At 37.8% G+C, this 20,056-nt stretch overlaps 1 protein-coding gene across 1 annotated transcript in view; it reads right to left on the minus strand.

Moving 5' to 3' along the window:
* SLC2A13 (solute carrier family 2 member 13) overlaps positions 1–20,056 on the minus strand; it is a 355,929-nt gene that overhangs the window by 207,636 nt on the left and 128,237 nt on the right. The window lies entirely within an intron of this gene.

The following is a 20,056-nucleotide window of genomic DNA, read 5'->3' on the forward strand; positions in this document are numbered from 1 at the left end:
GGGTTCAATTTTCCTTCATTCTGAACACCTCATACTAAGTAACTTTCACAGTAATTGTCCAAGTGTGGCAGGTACTCTAATGGCCAGGGTGAAAAGGACAGTCCTACAAAGTTCAGCCATTCCTGTTAATAGCTGTCTGTGAGCCAACCCTACAGATGTTTCTCCAGGTACAATTTAAAATGCATTAGAACCACTTTATATAAAATCCTAGCTCTTGAATTCAGCTTCCAGCCAAGACGAAGTTATAGTTACCAAATTTACCTGCAACGTGAAACCAACAATAAGGCCATGAAAAATGTAAGAGACAAGAGTTCTCATGACAATGGATAACAGGCAAGGAAGGAGAGCGAATCCTGAGATTCAGGAAACAAAAGAGGTGAACCCTACAACAAATGTCCAGGTTTAATGCCTCAAAAAAAGGTTCCTGGCTGCTATACAGAGGGGAATCTCGGCAGACTCTGGTGGTCTCCTTGAATTGAAAGCATGCAGTTCAGGATCCAGGAATGCCCAGGGTGCTGGATTTGCCAGGGCAGAGTGCCAGAGTGGCAAAGAGATTGAGAGAGAGAGAGGACAAGGAGATCTGCAGTCATGAGTATTCCATTGACTTGATAGGTCTAAGGGAACTACTTCAGGCAGGAGAAAAGAATCAAAGAAAGGGATTAAAGGATCTGTCTGGATCAACCACAGGGGAAAATCTGGAGTGTAGGGAGGAGTAATCAAGAGGGTCTTACCTGGGTAACTATAAATTTAGTCCTAGATTAAACACTGGGTGGGTACCATCTAAAATAGTTTAAAATAAAAAAAAAATAAAATAAAATAAAATAAAATAAAATAAAATAAAATAAAATAGTTTAAAATCAAGACCCCACTGCTTCCAAGTAACTGAATGCATCCCAGAACAAAGCTCAGCAGTAAGATGAAATTTATTATGTCAACAAAACAATAAAAAATTATCAGGCATGCAAAAAAACAGGGAAGTACAATTCGTCACAGTGGGGATTAGTTCATCAAGAAGCCATAACCACCCTAAATGTCTATGTACCTAATAAAAGCTTCAAGATACATGAAAAGAAAAAAAAAAACAGATATTACTGTAGGGGGAAATAGAAAAACCTATTGTTATACTCAAATATTTTATCACCTCCTTTTCCATAACTCATAGAATACATAGGCTGAATGTCAGCAGAGAGAAGACTTCAACAACACAATCAACAGATTTGACCTGACATTTAAGTATCATTCTACTGGCCAAGTACAGAATATAGAATTCTTTCCTACAGTAAATGAATGGTAAATGTTTTAGAATATTTACCAAGATAGATAATATTCTCAGCTCTAAAAGTCATTCATTCATCCATCCATCCATCCATTCATTCATTCATTCATTCATTTTCCCTGACCTGGGCCTCATTCTCTAGTTGCCGATCCGGTAGGCATGGCTTCTGACGAAAGGCCAGGACACTGCCAGTTCTTGGCTGTGGCGGTTTCTTTCCTGCAGTGCTGGTTTTAGCCCCAGGCCTGCCTCTCGCCTGGGCTGGGGCACTGGCCGGCCCAATGCTGCCCCCCGCTGGCCCCTGGGGGCACGCAGCGCAGACCTGACCCGGCCGAGGCCCTTGGCCACCAGGGCTCCCTTCCCTCAACTTTTCCCTGGCCTGTGGCTTTTCACCTGTTTCACCCCCTCCACTAGCATCTTATCAACCTCCAGCAGGTAACACTGCCAGCATAGGCTGCCTGCGAGGGCTCCCGGTGCGCCCAGAGCTGCTCGTCCAGGGAAGCCAGGTAAGGACTCCCAGTGAGCCTCCCACCTCCCAAGGGCCTGGGTCACCCCTTGCAGTGAAAGGCAAGCAAGCGCAAAAGCCTCCTGCAGAGAGGGCTCTGGGGGCAGAGGCAGCGCCAGCGCTATGGGAGGGGGCTCGCGGCCAGCTGCCCTCCTCAGCACCCAGAAGATGCTTATAAAGCCTTTTTTTTTTTTTTAACGTTCTTAGTTTATTAACCCTCTCATGAAAAATCTGCACAATCACCACAGATAAAGCCACTGCAGAATCTTTACTCCTTCTGTTGTCCAATCTCCAGCTCACTGCTAGACACTTCATTTCTTTTTGCCAGCACCAACGTTGGCTTTTGCAGTCCCCCTGACTTTCTTCATTCATTCTGTTTTTGCGTTCTTTGCGATGTTTTCTTGAAGTCTTTTTCTTCTCATACAGGCCATGTCTTGCAAGTCTATGTTTGGGTTCATTTTTCTTTGCGTAATCCAAGGAATCATAAATCATGCCAAAGCCAGTTGCCTTGCCACCACCAAAATGGGTTCTGAATCCAAATACAAATATGACATCTGGTGTGGTCTTGTACATATAAAGAATGTTCTTGGACCATCATGAACTTAATATAGAAATCAACAACTGGAAGATAACTGGAAAATTCCCTCCACATTGGAAACTAAATACCACATTTCCATGGTCAAAGAAATAATGGGAAATTAGAAAGTATTTGAACTAAAAGAATATGAAAACACAACATATGAAAATTTGTGGAATGGAACTAAAGCAAAACGGAAAATTTATAGCAATGACCTTGGATTCCACTTTACAAAAGGACAAATGAAACCCAAAATAAACAAGATAAAAAGACTAATAAACAGCAGAAATGGAAATCCATGACACAGATAAAAAGACAGTTGAGGAAAAAATAAATCAATGAAACCAAAAGCCAGTTCTTTGAAAATATCAATAAACTTTGAGCCACACTGTGGTAGGCTGAGTAACAGCTCCTCAAAAGATATGCACATGTACTAATCCTTGCAACTTGTTAATGTTACCTTAGATGGTATAAAAGGACTTTGCAGATGTAATTAACAATTCTGACATGTAAAGATTATCCTGGATTAACTGAGTTGGGCTTGGCCCTAAATGCAATCATAAATATCACTATGAGGAAGGCAAAAGGAGATTCAGGATAAAATGGGAGAAGGCAACATGACCATGAATGCAGGGACTGGACTGATGTAGCCGTAAGCCAAGAAATGCCAGCTGCCACCAAAAGCTGGGAAAAGCAAAAAAACATATCATCCCCCTTAGAGCCTCTTAAGGGAGCATGGCCCTGCCAACACCTTTATTTCAACCCAGTGAAACAATTTCAAACGTGTGGCCACCAGACTGTGAGAATAAATTTCTATTGTTTTAAGCTATCAAGTTCACAGTGACTTTTTTAAAGCAACCATAGGAAACTAATACACAGATCAGGGGAAAAAAAAAGAAAAGATACAAGTTACCAATCTCATGTAAGAGAAGTGAAACTGATATAGATTCTATAAGATATTTTAAAAAATAATAAAGCAGTATTATGAACAACTTTATGGCATTAAATTCAACATCTTAGAGGTAATAGGCAAACTCCCTAAAAAAGACAGAATCTTCCAAAGCTAAAAAAGAGCCTGAATATACTATAACCTATGAAAAATACTGAGTTTCTCAAGTCTCAATGGTTTGACAGAAGACATCGCAATGGCAGATGCTTATAGAGGGAAGAGTTATATAAAGGAGCACAACAAAGGTTTTTGAGGGGTACAGACATATTCACTATCTAGACTATGGTGAGGGTTTCACAGTGTATACAACTGTCAAAACATATCAATTATAAATCTTAACTGTGTACCATTTATTGTATGTAAACCATACCTCACAAGAGCTGCTAAAACACACACACACACACACACACACACAAAACTCTAGATGTCAACAGGGCTGACATAGTGACATGGTTGGTAAGGAGCAAATTCAAATATTCGAAGACCATAACCTTCCCTTAAGTGAAGGGCACACAAAGAAGTTACTAATCAAAAGCAACAATAATATGTGATTAAACTGGGCTTATGAAGTCGGGGCAAGATTACTAAGTGAGAACTGTCAAGTATGCAGGACCCTTGGAATCTCTTCGCACTCTTCTTGCTCTTATTCTTCTCTTTCTTCTTTTATTTATTTATGGATTTTTACCATGTACTAAAGAAAACTTAAGGAAGAAGCAGTAGAACATATTATGACTAATGAATTACAAGATGCAAACTGTAGGCGGCTTCCCCACTGTGGACAGTCTGCACAGACTCAATTCTTTGTTATAAGAAAAGATGCTCTGCGGAGAAAAGCAGAGGCCTCAGTGGGAGCAGGATAATCACTGCTCAGCTTCAAATATTACCCTCCCTGGTCCCTGATGTGGGGCCTATGACTGGGCTATCATCAAGCTCAGCAAGGCCACATCAGCACGGTCCTCTGCCCTGCCCTGACACAACTAGAGGACACAGTTCTCATGCTCCACGGGCCTTCAGGAAGGGAAATGATGCCAGCCACAGTGACATCAATAGATCAATCAGGATTTCAAGTGATCTGCTCAAATCTCAATGCATTTTCTAGTATTGCAATAGGTCTTCATTGATGAACCAATTTTCATCATCAGAAGAGTTGTAAATAGGTAGGAAATAGGTAAGAACATTTGGTGTTAACGAGCAAAGGAAACATAGAGGGATCAGATGACTTTCCCAAGGTCACAAACTAGTAAGTGTATAGACCTAGGACTTGAGCTACCTTCATGCCATAAAGGACAAGAAATTTCATATGCATACTTATGTGGATTTTCCCTAGCATAAAAAATCAACAATTGTAAACAGTACAACAAAACACAAAACTGAAGCACTTTCAAGCTACAGTAATAAACATGCTCATAACTCTAATCTCTCAGCCTCTTTTTCTCTTTTTTTTTTTTTTTTTTAGAGCCTCACTTGCCACAATCCCCAACCTTAATTCCAGAGTTACTGGTTTCAGAACCTTCATTTCACTCTACTCGGAAATTTCACCATTCTCATCTCTAGAGAGTTAAGTATTGTTTGCAAATAATTAGGAAAATGGACATTTGTTTCATGACAAATTCAGTGTGTCTGTGGAGCAGACCCTACTTCCTTGGACTTCCACTGTTCCCTCCTGCCTCTCTAAGTATTCCCTCACCCATGTATCATAATAAGGCCCCTCCTGTGAGACTCGGGTTTAGGGAAGGATCCAGAAAAGGCAATGCCAGCTCAGGTACACATAAAACAAAAGTCATCACTCCTCATTTCAAACTTGCTCTTCACCCTGCATTACCTAATTTTCTGCAATCAGGATAAAAAACGTGGCACTTGGCTATTCATTCCCTCTTCCTACTTTCCATACCCAGCAAGTTGCTAAATTCTAATGAAAAATAACCTATGTATGCCCATATTCTTTCCACAAAACATCAGAAACTCTTATTTTTGCATCTGCACGCTCTGTGTCTCCCCAGCTCTCTGTTGCCCTGTTGGACTATCAGCCAACTTGTAAGTAAGACTGGACAGGGCATGAAGACCAGGGCTGAGATTCCAGCTCCACTGCTCAGCCCCTGATAGGTGTTCAGCAGTATATTCACCCCCATTAAGCCTCTCTCTTCAGCTAGGTGGTATAATAGTAGCACTTGTCAGTATGAGGATTAGAGATAACAAACTTCCTGGCACGCAGGAGGTGTGACGGTTAATTTGATGTGTCACCTTGATTGGGTCACAGGATGACCAGATATTTAGTTAAACATTATCTCTGGGTGTGTCTATGAGGGTGTTTCTGTAAGGTGAACATCTGAATTGGCAGACTGAGTAAAGCAGACTGCCCTCCCCAGTGCAGGAGGGCATCATCCCATCCATGAGAGTCTAACAGAACAAAAAGGGGATGAAGAGTTTGTTCTCTCAGCCCACCTATTTGCTTGGGACATTAGTCTTCTCCTGCCCTCAGACTGGGACTTACACCATCACTCCCTTGGTTTGCAGCTTGCAGAGGACAGATTAGGCTATCTTCTCAACCTCCATAACCGTGTGAGCCCCTCTCTCAGTCTGTCGGTCTCTCTCTTACACACACACCCCTCTCCTATTGGCTACTTTTTGGAGAACCCTAATACATCCTGTATCATTGACAAAGCCTTGTATATGGTCTCCATCCAATCAACCCAGCTTCTCCACGTTGCTGTGACCCTCCCTGTCTGCTAAAGCATATCCCTTTTCGCTTCAATTACCTGCTCAAAACCTTCTGTCACAGACCCACCAGGACCTATCTGACAAAGGGCACATACCTGTCCTAGCCTATCTTTCTAGATTTATCTCACATGTCCTCTAATATGCTATACTTCAACTATCTTCATGTAACCTATTTTACATCAAAAAGCCTCATATTTTTATGTCTCTATCTCTTTCAATGCTCCTGTTCTATGAGGTCACCACTGTTCCCAAAAGAGGATATTCTGTTATCTGAATCATGCTGTCAGTTTTATACCTCTCTCATGCTTTCACTGCTGGCTAATTTGTTTTGCAGGTTGGGTAGCTAATGTCTCTTCCATACTGAATTATGTGGGGTGATGGCTCAGGTTTCATCTCTGCTTTATCATTTTGCTTCCCATTGTACTTAGCCTAGGGTCATGCAAATAGAAGAAATTCAATAAATATTTGTTTAATGAATATGAGGGAAAGGGAGGGAAGGGAAGGAGGGAGAGAGGGACACCAGAGCAAATAATAGTTATTGAGAACTCAAGAATAAAGCAATCTGAATACACTGCAAGTTGCTAAACAATGTTGTGATTAATTATAAACGACCACTAAGATCCTGGGCATATCTAGGCTGTTTTCCTCTTCAATATGCGGCAGATGATATTTGTGACTACAAGCTGGTGCTTGGCACATGTTCTGTTTGGAAGGATGGACTGCTGCTACTGATAAATTCAACCCCATGTGGCTCAATCATTCCTTCACAGTCTGGCATTTATGCCAATACATTCTGAAATCCTTCTAAGGCAATCAATTTGCCAAGATGTTATACTGGGCTGGTTGTCTATAGATGCGTGCTTGTGAGCTGATCACGGTCCATTAAGGCCTATATGCAATGACTGCGTTAACCCAGTCATTATTATTCCAGGTTGCTGAAGCAAGGACTTTTTTCTACTTATAAGGGGAGGCTGATAGGGCTTTATGCCACTAAAATGTGGGTTGTTTTTTTCTTTTCACAAGCCTTGTTTTGTTATTATCTTAATTCTGAAATATTTCTTTCATTAATGGTATCTACATAAACGATGATAATCATAAATCTAGCCCAGCAATTCTCACACGGAATCTCTGAACTTCCTGACAGCCATGGGAGTGGTGTGTTACTGAGGAACAAAATAACAGGAAAGATTACTACCTTAGACAACCTTTCTTGAGCAAAGGGAGGCATCCCTTTTTAAAAAAATAAATGGACAGTCTTCTTAAACAACTATATTCTTAACATTAATACTGTCTTTGGACAAAGCAATTTTTAAGTGAAAGAATATGTAACTCAACCTAATGGTCTTCTGCAGTATTTTCATAACAAGTTGTCATTCTCAGTGATATAAACAGTCTCTCCCCTACTTAGTTTTTCAGTAGCTATACACTAAGATATGGGACTGTGTATGACCTGCATCTCCTAAAGGCTATTACAACCACAAGCCATGCTGAATAGTGCAGAGACCAAGAGTCTCCACATCAGGGAATCAAAATCAAATCAGTTAGATCTGAATCTAGCTTACCTATGTAGAAGCTGTGTGAACCTGCCCAATTCCCCCTCTGGGCCTCACATACCTCGTAGGTGACAACATGTACAACGCTGTACTTCAAAGGTATATTATAATGCATGTAGTACTGCACTAAAACTCAAATAATGAAGCTATGGTTTCATCCATCAGTGCTCTAGTAGAATTTCTGCATAAATGAAGTGAATGAGAAAGTTTTAAATGGAAAATTGTCAATAAATCACGTGGGCTTTCCTCCTAAGTAAACAAATGGAGTCTCTACTTTTAAGATTCCACAAAATAACTTTAAAAACCCCATTAACATAAAAAATAAATTATTCTATACTTATAATTTCTATTTTTATAATTAACAGAACATTCCTACAAAGATTACTAATAAACCACTAGTTATAAATCAGTAATACCTAAGCTACAAGTATCTATAATAAATAGCAGTTCTATCAAATCCAATGATGTATGCTGTCAAATTTTTCATACAACCAGAGATAAAATCAGAATTATTCCATTCTCTGCTTCATTTTAGATCATGTGTAGACTCCCAAGAATTTATATATTCCTATATGTTGATCAGATTATAATGTTTTAAGAAGTATAACTCTAAAGAGTAAAAATTTTCTTGGTTTATTAAAAAGTGTGTATTCATACGGATATTTAAATGTACATGAATATCTGAATAATATTCTATTAGCATATTAGATTCAGGCATTTAATAAATAAGCACTATGGAGAATGAAGACGAAAACCTAACCAGGATTCATACATTTTCTACTGTTCTTTCTCTTTATATTTGGTTTTACACATGAAAGTTACTATGAATAAAGATACCAAAAAGATAAAAATCAGGCTGAATTAAATTGCTCACAATTTTATGGTAGAGCAGAATATCTAAAAATCATGATTGTCCTACCACATTTCGGAAGCATGATTGCTACAAACATATGTGGTACCTTGAAATATAACATCTTAAGGAAGAGAGACTGTTATCTGTCAGCATGATTTTCAGAAAATCATAATTACTCCAAATATAGCCAAGAACTAGTTATAAAAATGAACCAAATATATGAGACTATAAATCTATTCGATAATTCTAAAGCAGTTCTCCTGCCATACACTCTTTTCCCACTCTCCAATTACCTTCACCAGCAACAACAAAAACAGGAACAAAAAGGGGGAGGCAGAGAAAAATCTTGGTCTCCTACATGTTACTAAATATCAATTAGTCATTAATTATAGAATAAGAAATAAGGATGTCCTTTTTTAAAACACACACCAAAAAACAGATTTTATTTATTTACTCATGAGAGACACAGAGAGAGAGGCAAGGACACAGGCAGAGGGAGAAGCAGACTCCATGCAGGGAGTCCGACACAGGACTCGATCCCAGGACCCCAGGATCACATCCTGAGCCAAAGGCAGATGCTCAACCACTGAGCCACCCAGGGATCCCAGAAATAAGGATGTTCTATTAAAAAAAAAAAAAAACAAAAAACTTACTTCTCCAAATTAGGGTAGGAAGTAAATGGAGCATAGGGTTCATGGAAATGAAGTGGATTCAAAATATGCATTTTCCCAGCATTCTCATCGTTCACTTATAAAGGTTTAACTCCCCAAATAAATAACACACGGCAGAATGTAAATGTTGTTGAAAACGGAACAGGGCAATAACTACATCTCACATTTGTTCAGATATGCTAGGACAGGGGATCCCTGGGTGGCTCAGTGGTTTGGCGCCTGCCTTTGGCCCAGGGCGTGGTCCTGGAGTCCCGGGATCGAGTCCCGCGTCGGGCTCCCGGTGCATGGAGCCTGCTTCTCCCTCGGCCTGTGTCTCTGCCTCTCTCTCTCCTCTATGTTTATCATGAATAAATAAATTAAAATTCTAAAAAAAAAAAAAAAGATATGCTAGGACATATGAGCTTTAAAATTTCATACTAAGCCATGAATACAACAGACGAAGCTAGCAAGAGAGCTCCATAAATGTTTGGCTGCTAAACCCAAGAAGTTGGTGCACAAGACCCTGGAACCCACAGGGCGGATGATGGAGACTAGAATCTATTTTGCTCACAGCAGTAAACCAAAAGTTTCCTACATTAGCATATAAATAAAATCTCTCTTAAGGCCAATCTATACACTGGCTCTTTTTCTACCAAAGTTTTGTGTGGCTGCTGAGCTTGCTTTGAGTTAAAAAAAAAAAAAAAAAAAAAAAAAAAAACATCAGTGACTTCTATAAACCTTAGTGGAAAGGATCTACATAGCAAGTGCGAACAAAAACCTAAATTTCTATAGAAAAAAAAAAACTTCTTTAGAAACGTTAGTCTTGTCTTAACCTACAAAATTCAGAAGAAAAATCCACCAATAACATGTAAAACACAAATGACAAAATTAAATCACTGCATTTTCCAAATCAAATACAACTTAAGGGGGCACCTGGGTGGTTCAGTGGTTGAGCGTTTGCCTTTGGCTCAGGTTGTGATCCTGGGTTCCTGGGAGAGAGTCTGCATTGGGCTCTCTTGCAGGGAGCCTACTTCTCCCTCTGCCTATGTCTCTGCCTCTCTGTCTCTGTGTCTCTCATCAATCAATAAATAAAATCTTTAAAAAATACAACTTAAGTAGACCAGTTAACTGGCATGAACACAGCTACATTTATTCCAGAAAGATGTGTTAGGAACAATACAGTCCCACATAATCCCTTTATCTTCTTTTCTCCAAAATATTTATGGCCTAACGTGGTTAACTGAACATCCCAACCTCATGAGATCAATACCTTAAATAAACACTGGAAAGGAAATTTATATGCATTAACAAGCTGGTACATCAGTTTTAATGTTTAAAAAAAAAGCTATTGGATTCCCACAAAGAATTGATCATTTTTACTGAAGATAAAGTTTTAAACCTTTCTTTTAAAGGCTCATCTTGTTACATGTTGCAAAACTGAAAAGAACAAATATAACTTGCAAAGGTTGGGAGAGTTTGATAAATCTGAGTTAAATTCAAATAACCTTTAAAAACTACTTATAAATCTGGTTTAGAATAATCTTCTAACTTACCAGAAATAAAAATATGACTAAAACTAAATTTTCATAAATATCTACTTATATATCCAGTGACACTTAAAAAAGGGGCTCAGCTTTATAAAGGACGTGGTTTAGTTTACTCATGCATTATAAGGACTACTATAGAAATGTCAGTGACCTTTTATGGCAAAGTACAATTTTCAGAGTTCTTGGCCTCTGAGGGTAATTTCCTTCAAGATCACAAATTTTAAGACAAACCTGATATATAGCACTACACCTGAAACACAATCACTCAAAATCAAACAAAATACTACATCAAAAGGAAAGTAAAGGAATAGTAAAACTCTCAATTAATATTTAGGAGTAATTATCTTATTAACTTTATACACAAAGCGTATCCCTGAACCCCCAGATTTAAATAAAACTTGGACATGAGAGATCTGCTAGTATAATACAATGCCTGTGGGAAACTGGCTTGTCTGTACATTATGAGGGTGTGAACATCTTCCTTTTTCTCTTTTGCACACACACATACACGTGTGTATCAATAAAATATATGTGATCATGGATATATACACATACACAGAGACAGAAAGAAAGAGGTTTTGTAGGTATAATGATCACCATTACAGATTTTATCACTTGCAGATCTTCACTTCTTGATTCCCTTCTTCTCCAGGCCTACTTGGAGAAATATGGAAAACTATGGGAGAATTTCAACAGAGAACAATTGGCAGAAGAAACAGAGATGTCAGTTCCACATGTCCCACTCCAGAAAAATACTGGTATTCAATTAGCACATGCAGACGGATATTTGCATTCAGTGCCTGTTAGCCTGAGAATAGCACTCCAACTAATCATTCCCGAAGTGATTTCACTCAATCCATGTTCACAACCAGACACAAGAGAGCTTTTAATGCTGCTCCTATGTGTTATCCTACTGCCTATAACAACTGAGCAAGGAGAGTTTGGGAGACATTTCTCCAGATGCCTTTGCTTTTAGATGTCTGTGGGTATCTAACTTTATTTCCTAGGCATCTTTGTTTTTAATTTGTGATTGTTTTTCATTAGGCAGATTCTTCTAATCTTCTAATATGACACAGACCATAATTTTACTTGATATGGTTTGAGACACTCTTCTAGATAAATATGGCTCTCTAGGGATGAGGTCAGTATTTGAAAATCTACATATGGCTGTTTTATTTTGAGGCATGTCTGCAGTTACCATATGGTCAGTAGCAATCTGTGAAGGGAGTCAGGATGTGTCTATTTAAAATACTGACTGAAACTTGAGTTTCCACTTAGAAGTGCCTTCATCCATCTTTTTTTCCTAAATGCTAAAGCTTAGTCTTTAAAAAATGCAATCTGCCCTCTGTACTGCAAAATTCAATTACAAAATAAATCTTATTTCTACATATTTTTGGTTATGCATATATTTAAAAAAAACACACTGAGATGTGGAAATGGTTCTAATCCTGCTACTCAACTTGTTCATGGCTTAGACTATACTCTAGCATGGCTCGTGATCACTTGAATGCACAATTTAAATAGAAATGAAGCAACATGCAGCTGAATGCTTCTCAGGAATGTTCTTGAATATCCTGTCCTCTGAGGTCCTTTAAAACATCAGGATTCTATGACTCCTTTGAATGAAACTAATTTAGGAACATTTACATTAAAAATATATGGCTCCTTATATGAAATATAGCCATGATGTAACTGTTATGTAGGAGTATAAACAAATGTTCTATTTGAGTGAGGTATATAGCTTTATAAATTATTCCCATTCATTATTCATCAAGTTACTATAAATGTTTTAGGAAAATAGTGAAAGCCGTTTTCCAGCACTTTTCTAAAAAGTACTACTCATAAATATTCTATTTAGGCAATTGGTATAAGGCTCTTTCACTTTGTTGTTATACTTCCATTTGGTCTTTTAATGAAAAAGAAATACATCCATGTGGGAATTGAATGGTTGTAAAGGGGCAAGGCAAACGAAATTATTTCTAATAAGACAAAGAACTGACATATTTAAAACCAGAAATGGCATTTAAATAACCCCAAAAATGTGTGTTCTAGAATGGATTTTGACCTAACAAGTGCTGACCTACATAGAGTCCCTATCCACATATCCACACATACTTTCACCTCGCTCTGCAAATTACCTGAAATCTTAAACCAATTCAAAAGCCATGTGATGTAAGTTCCTTTATCTTACCCTCTTCTAGCTCAGTGAAAGTAATCCTTTCCTCTCTGAGCCCTCATTTTTTTTTAAAGATTTTATTTATTTGAGAGAATGCACATGAGCAGGGCAGAAGGAGAGGGAAATGCAGCAAACCCCCCCCCCCCCCCCCCCCCCCCCCGGCACTGACCAGGGAGCCTGATTCTGGGCTTGATCCCAGGACTCTAGGATCATGACGGAGCCAAAGGCAGATGCTTAACTGACTGACTAAGCCACTTGGGTGCCCATCTGAGCCCCCATTTCTGCCCTGTCTCTCTCCTTCCTCCTCTGGGATCCTTCCTTTCAAGCAATACCTCCATCCCAATTACACCAAACCACAATTTCATCATCTCTATACTTGCTGTTAGAATAGGTCTACATACACTTTCTTGATATCTGCCATTTTTATGATGTAAGCACCTGCCTAACCCGTCCTTCACGACTCTACTGAAACTACTCTCTCAAAATGTCATTGATGAAATTCTAATTGCTAATACCAACATTCTCTTTATCTCCTTACATTTCATGCTATAGCCAACTCTTTTGTATACCTCTTTCATCCCCTGCCTTCTCTGATATTACAGAATTTTGTTTCGCCTCTAATGTTTTATTCCATATCACTGGCCTTTGCTGGATCTTCTTCAGCAACTAATTTTATACATCATATTATTACATTGCTATCATGGAGGACATTTTTCACTAGTCACACTGGATATCCCCAATAGGAAGTCTCATGTAAGAAAATATGTAAATGCCAGTGAAAGTATTATTTTCTCATTTTTCCCCCTCATGGACAATGAGAATCATGTAACTGACTGCATTATCCTTGCAGTTATGGCAGACGGGGCTCAGAACCAAATATGTAACCGTTTGTCGCTAAGTGTGTACACTTCTATGGTTAATAAGGTATATCCAAATGTTAGTTTTCCCCTGGTATCGATTTTCTCTTCTAATTCTTAATTTCCCACAGCATTATGTTTTTATTTTTATTTTAGTTCCATTTTCTTGAACATATTTTCTGTAAGCTTCCTAAAATAGCTTAGGAAATAAGATATATCCAATTAACCAATCAAACAATGTAGAACAACGGTAGGAACTCAACAAATTCAGATTCAAATCATTAATTATGCTCTCAAAAATAAACATGATAGCCCTGCTCTTTTTTGGACAAGGTACAGAAAAATTTCTTCTAGAAAAATTTCTTTTTGATTTCTCTTTGCTTATTATATCCAACTTTGGGTTGATCAACAAATACGCTTGTCAAATGTCCTCCAATTATCCCCTAGTTCTATCCCATGCTTAGCTTTATCAAACTAATAAGCAGCCATAAGCATTTCATTCCTTCCCTCAAGACATAACTTCAGTGTTTCCTCAATGCTTAGAGACTTATTACGATGCTCGAAGTAGTCTGGTATGTGGATTCAAATCTACTTCCCATACTAACACAGTCACAGTGAACTTGTCACCAGAGGACATGTATGCTGTAATAACTCTACCACATTTCAAGTTTGTCATGTTCCTGGAATCTTTAAACCAGTCCCAAATCTCCTCCTCCAAAATCCTGCCCATCCTTTGAGGTCCAGCTCAAATAATATCTTATCTGTAGGGTCTTCCCTAATCTGACTCAAACGTCAGAATTATTAGCTTGCTCTTATTTTTCAAACTCCTCTTACATCACTTTATTCTGACTTGTACAACGGACTAGTTTTATACAGTTCATAATCTACCGCTAGGTTTTTAAGTCTCTTAATACCTGATTCCATGTGTTACGCCTATGTTTGTTTCCTTGCTGTAACTTATAGTAAGTGCTCAGTGATTACTGAACTGAATTAAAAGATAATTTGGTTTATACAAAAATATTTCCTTTAAATGTTTTTCATCTAATAAACATTTATTTCTTTTAAGGTCTAAAATTATCAAATAATGTGAAATATTACCATTTTTGTCAAATGGTACAAAAATTTTATTAACCATACTTATCTCCATCATTTCAGAATTGGCTTGGGTTGTGTCAGCATCTCTGGTTTTATGAAAATCCCTATCTATGGCAGTGAACAAATTAATAGGTGATTCCTCTCATTACCTTCTGACTCACTATAAATACTACTTATAATTCATTATAATTCATAGTTTGGTGCAAAATACATGGCTACGATGAAAAATGAAAACATTGTATGCATAAAGACTGTGATGCCCTACTTCTTAGGAAACTATCTGATAAAATATAGTGAAAAACTTAAGGTATAAACTAGGCTCTTCATTGGGGCCCTTTCATTCACACTTCACTGCTCGACTCAAATCTCTAAGAATCATATGGTAAAAACAGAAGGAATAGCATTTATGGCTAAAGTAGGGCAACGGAACATAGCCCACAAAGCCCAAAGACCTTCTGCTGGGAAATATATCTCCCAAGAGCCTGCTGCCCAAGAATGCAGTTTATGCAAATCCTGGTTAATTAACATGACTCATCCATTATATTGCACTTGCTAATGACCTCAGTTCTTATTTCACCAAGAAAACAGAAGCAATTAGAACACAGCTAATTCATCTTCTCACCACAACAGCAATGCCCCTGAATCTTGACCCATATGTTCTAACATACCCTCTGGAACAAAGCTAACCTCTCTACTTTTGGTCTGAATCCTATCCCTTTGAGCCTGAGGAGGAGAATATTGCTCCTATAATAATTATCCTTCCCTCTATCCCAATGTCAGTTTCCCCTATCTATTGCATCAGTCCCATTAGCATACAACTTTGATATAATATCATCCATGGTAAATAAAACTGAAAAATCAACTTTAAAAAAAAAAAACACATCACCTTCCACTTCATACCTAATTTTTCTGTTCTAGTTTACAAAAAAAGCTCAGGAATCATCTATACCTTATATCTCCACTTCCTTTACCTTCTGTTCTCTCCTCAGTCCCATTCTAAGTAGACTTTCATCCCTACCAACCCACTGAAATTGCTCTTATAAGGGTTTTTAACTATCTCCGCTTTGAAAATTCAATGATGAACTATCAGCAACATTAGGAAATCATTCTTCCTTCCTTCCTTCCTTCCTTCCTTCCTTCCTTCCTTCCTTCCTTCCTTCCAGAAACACTTCCATCACCAGTTTCCAGAAAACACTTTCTCCTGGTGTTACTCCTGTATCACTGGATCCCCTTGCTCAATCTCCTTTGCTAGATCCTTTGGGCTTTTCTACCTGACCTCCAAACTCTGGAATGCCCCAGGGGCACAGATCTTTTTCTCTCCATATTTGCATTCCCCATTGATCTCAACTCCCTAACTCCAACCTCATCTCTGACTTCCAGACTCCCAAACTCTCAGAAACCCAACTTCTTACTCCACATCTGCACTTGAATATCTGATCTACATCTCAAACTGTGCTAATAACCAAAACAGTACTGTTGACTCCCCGGCAATTCACTTCTCCTTCAGCATTCTCCTTTGCACAAAATAAAATTTCCATTTACCCAGCTGTTTAAGCAACTAGAGTCCTCTTTCTCACCTGTTAGTTAAGTCTATTCAGTTAGGCTGCCTTTCCTTTATGGCACTTATAACTATCGTAAGTTAGGTATTTATGTGCTTTCTTGTTTACTATTTATCTCCCTCACTAGACTGATTTCTATGCAGCTGGGGTCCTAGACTCTAATGCCTAGCCACAGGACAGTCTGTGCCTTGCATGTGTGTTAAAACAATTCTGTTTCAAAACCTACAACTGCTTTTGATTCAAGGCACATTTCCATACCATGCTTTTTGATCTCTTTCAGAATCAGAGTCAGTGGAAAAAGTATGCGCTCTGGAATTAGATGTGCCTGGGTTTCTTTATGAGCTCTGCTCTACTACCCTAACCCCGCCAGCAGCACTATCCTCATCATTAATATCATTTATTCAGCACTTTGCATATTCTATCAACTACATCAACTTCTTTATATACATATCACTAAGTTCTAACAACAAATATATGGGGCAAGTGTTATCATCTGTTTCATGGATCACAGAACTGCCAACTAGTACAGCTAGGACTTAACATGCTTCCAAAGCCTTTCCTCTTAGCCATTATATTCTCCTGCAGCCCCAGTTCAATAATTGGTTCGAGTTCTCCCACAGAGCTATAAATGGCTCAAAGAGGACTCAAGGCCAGTTCTGATCTCAACTCATGTTTTCACTAACTCTGCTGATCTATAAAGCGGGGTGATGATGACACGATATGAGCTGACGTGTGTACGCAACAGCTTCTAGCTCCCTGTCTGGGGTTCTGACACTCAAATGCAGGTGACTACATTTTTAAAAGCTTCACATTGCTTCCAGAAGTTTTCTTTAGTCTCTGTACCCGCTCTTTCAGTATTTTTGAAGCACTTCTTCAAAGGGAATCTAAATGTAAAATTGCAGAATAAACTTTCAAGACACGTTCAAATATATTAAGGTATCATATAGCAATTTGTACAATTTTAAAAAAATGGCATGAAACAATAATGACTCTCATGGACTATCATTGCTTATAAACGGAGAAGTTTTGCATTAGGAATTTTGATAAATAATTCCTCCTCCCCTTATAATGTGATAACACTATAATTTTCCTTGTAAAGCTTTATGGAATTTTTCACAGGATACTTAAGAGGCAAAATCCCATTTTTTTTTCATTTCTTTTGTCAACTTCCTAAATGTTGAAATAATCAAATGTTTTGCATTCGGGCACTTTTATGTGTTATAACTCAATCATAGCTCAGTTTTATTTTACAAATCAGAAATCTTAAAACTCACACTAGCATCAAAAAGCATGCATTCTTTCTCTCCAAGATTCATCTGTTACATCATATGACCAAATGCTTTGCTATACCTGGAAAGGGCTAAACTGCTAATCACCATAGCAATCCTTTTTTTTTAACAAATGTCTCCAGTTTAAAGAGACAAATATTTAACAGACAGATTTGCAGAGCAAATTTCGCTCAGCCAAATTGTATACTTTCTATAAAATACCTATTTTAGAAAATTGAGGGAGAGAGAAACAAAATCACCTTCCTCCACCTGGCTTACTCTTAATTTTGTTAATTTGCTATGGAATATGAAAAAAATAATGCCCAGGAAGGGGACTGAGAAGATTCTGTATTCCCTCAATATTAAACCAACACAATAATTTAACTACACTCAATCTTTTAAAGATAATCTGCATTTTGAATTCCCATACAAAAATAAGTCCATATAATAGCTTTATTTAAGTGGTTAATTGGACAATGCCTACATTTTTACTCTACTAGTACTACTGAAGAGCAGTGGAAATTCTCTAAATTTCTCCATGAGAAGTCCCATTAATTTTAATTGGAGCTTCCTATCCCCAGCCTATCCTTGGCAGATAAAACAGTTTGGAGATTACAGCCAAGTATAAGATTTCCCAGGGGAGTATCTGAAAATAAGTTATAAGTATTTAAGTAAGCCACCTGTCTGAATGAAGATTCATTCATTTGATCAGAATAGCTTTCCAAACTTCAAACAAACCAGGCACGAACAGATGTAACTCTTTAAATGCAACTGTTTTTATTTCACTTACTGTTAACATGCATCACAAATGGATAGAGCAACTCTAGAGTCCAAATATATTAATGCTCAATAATGCATATTTGTTTATAAATCCCAAATCATAAACGACAAACCATATTCTTAAATTTGCATACTCTAAATAATTATGTGCACTAACAACAGACTAGTAGCATTCCCTTCTAAGCTAAGTGCCCAAACAACTCATGCATCACAACAATGACACCACTAGTCAGAAGTGAGACTCACAGAGAAAGCACTGCTGTCATGGGGGTGATACTTGTTCAGGACTTCATTTTCTTGTCTCTAATAAGGCTAAAAACAGACCTTAATTTAGCTGCTCCCTTAGACAACCATCTTAGATACTTACTATGACAACACTAAAACACGTTCTTCCTAATTACCATCAAATGCAACTTATTGTCATCACCAGAACTCTGTACTAACTGGCAAATCCAAAGATAAATGAGACATGGTCCTTGCCTTCAAGGAGCTTACACCATAGATGGCACTTATCGTGGCAGGCAATGATAAAAGCCACAATGAGTGAATCTATGACCTGAGATCTGAGAATAGGAAAGGTATATTCTAGGTGAAGTAGAATATATTTGAATACATTTAGTATTAGTTCCATGATTCATTCCAAGTTACAATGCTTAATTCATAAATATTATTTCTGATGTTTCTGCTTATAACAGTGTTTCAATTTTTGATGAGAAACATATCATTTGAATGAGAGAAACTAAATACAACTTACCTTGTGAAATATTTTATAGAAGACTTTTTCATTGAATACTTTCCAATTATCAAAGCCCAAACTCCCACCTTCTAGACACTTAAATCCATTGAAGCTTTCTGGCCTTATTGTTAAGTGAAGAATAAGATTTCCCTCTAGAAAATCTCAGGTATGTTGTTTTTCTCTGCCCTTAACTCTTCCACTGCTGTCTCATATAATCCACCAAAATGTTTTCCTGCCCAAAATTAAAATTTTAAAAACCAGAAAGGAAAGCATGAAAATATATTTTAAGCTCATGACTGGATTTCATCAGGTTTGAGATTTGTGGTAAAAGTGGGTTTATAAGGATTGGAGAGAGGAAATCCACCTGAGCTAATAATATTTGACATCTAATAGAATCAATTTCTATGTAAATTAATCTACACTACTACCTAAGAAATTGATGATAGTATTAATTTCATTTGGCAGATTAGAAAACAAAGGCTCAGAGAAGGCAAGTAACTTTTCAAAGATCAAGGAGTTAGTACGTGCTATGGTCAGTGCTTATCTGACTTCAAAGTCCAAAAACGTCCCTAATCTTTCTACGTATCACACTGTCTCTCTACTTTCTTTTAGACACTGAACAAGTAACTGAGTCAAAAAGAGCTTCATTCCTGATTACAGAAATTACTTTGTCTCAGTCTCCACTTTCTCTAGAAGAAAAAGCAGTGGAATGGGCTTTTAAAAAAAAAGATGCACAGGCTTTTTCTATTCTCATTACATTAAATATGATACTGAAGTAATGTGGTGGATTATTTTTTTATAAGATTTATTTGAGAGAGAGTGCACACACACAAGAGTGCAAGCATGGGGGGAGGTAGAAGAAGAGGGAGAGAGAATCTCAAGCAGACTCCCTGCTGAATGGGGAGCCCAAACTCACCATCCTGAGATCATGACCTCCATGAGGTGAAACCAAAAGTTAGA

Source organism: Canis lupus, chromosome 27, assembly GCF_011100685.1.
Source record: "Canis lupus familiaris isolate Mischka breed German Shepherd chromosome 27, alternate assembly UU_Cfam_GSD_1.0, whole genome shotgun sequence".
In the NCBI taxonomy this organism is placed as follows: Eukaryota; Metazoa; Chordata; class Mammalia; order Carnivora; family Canidae; genus Canis; species Canis lupus.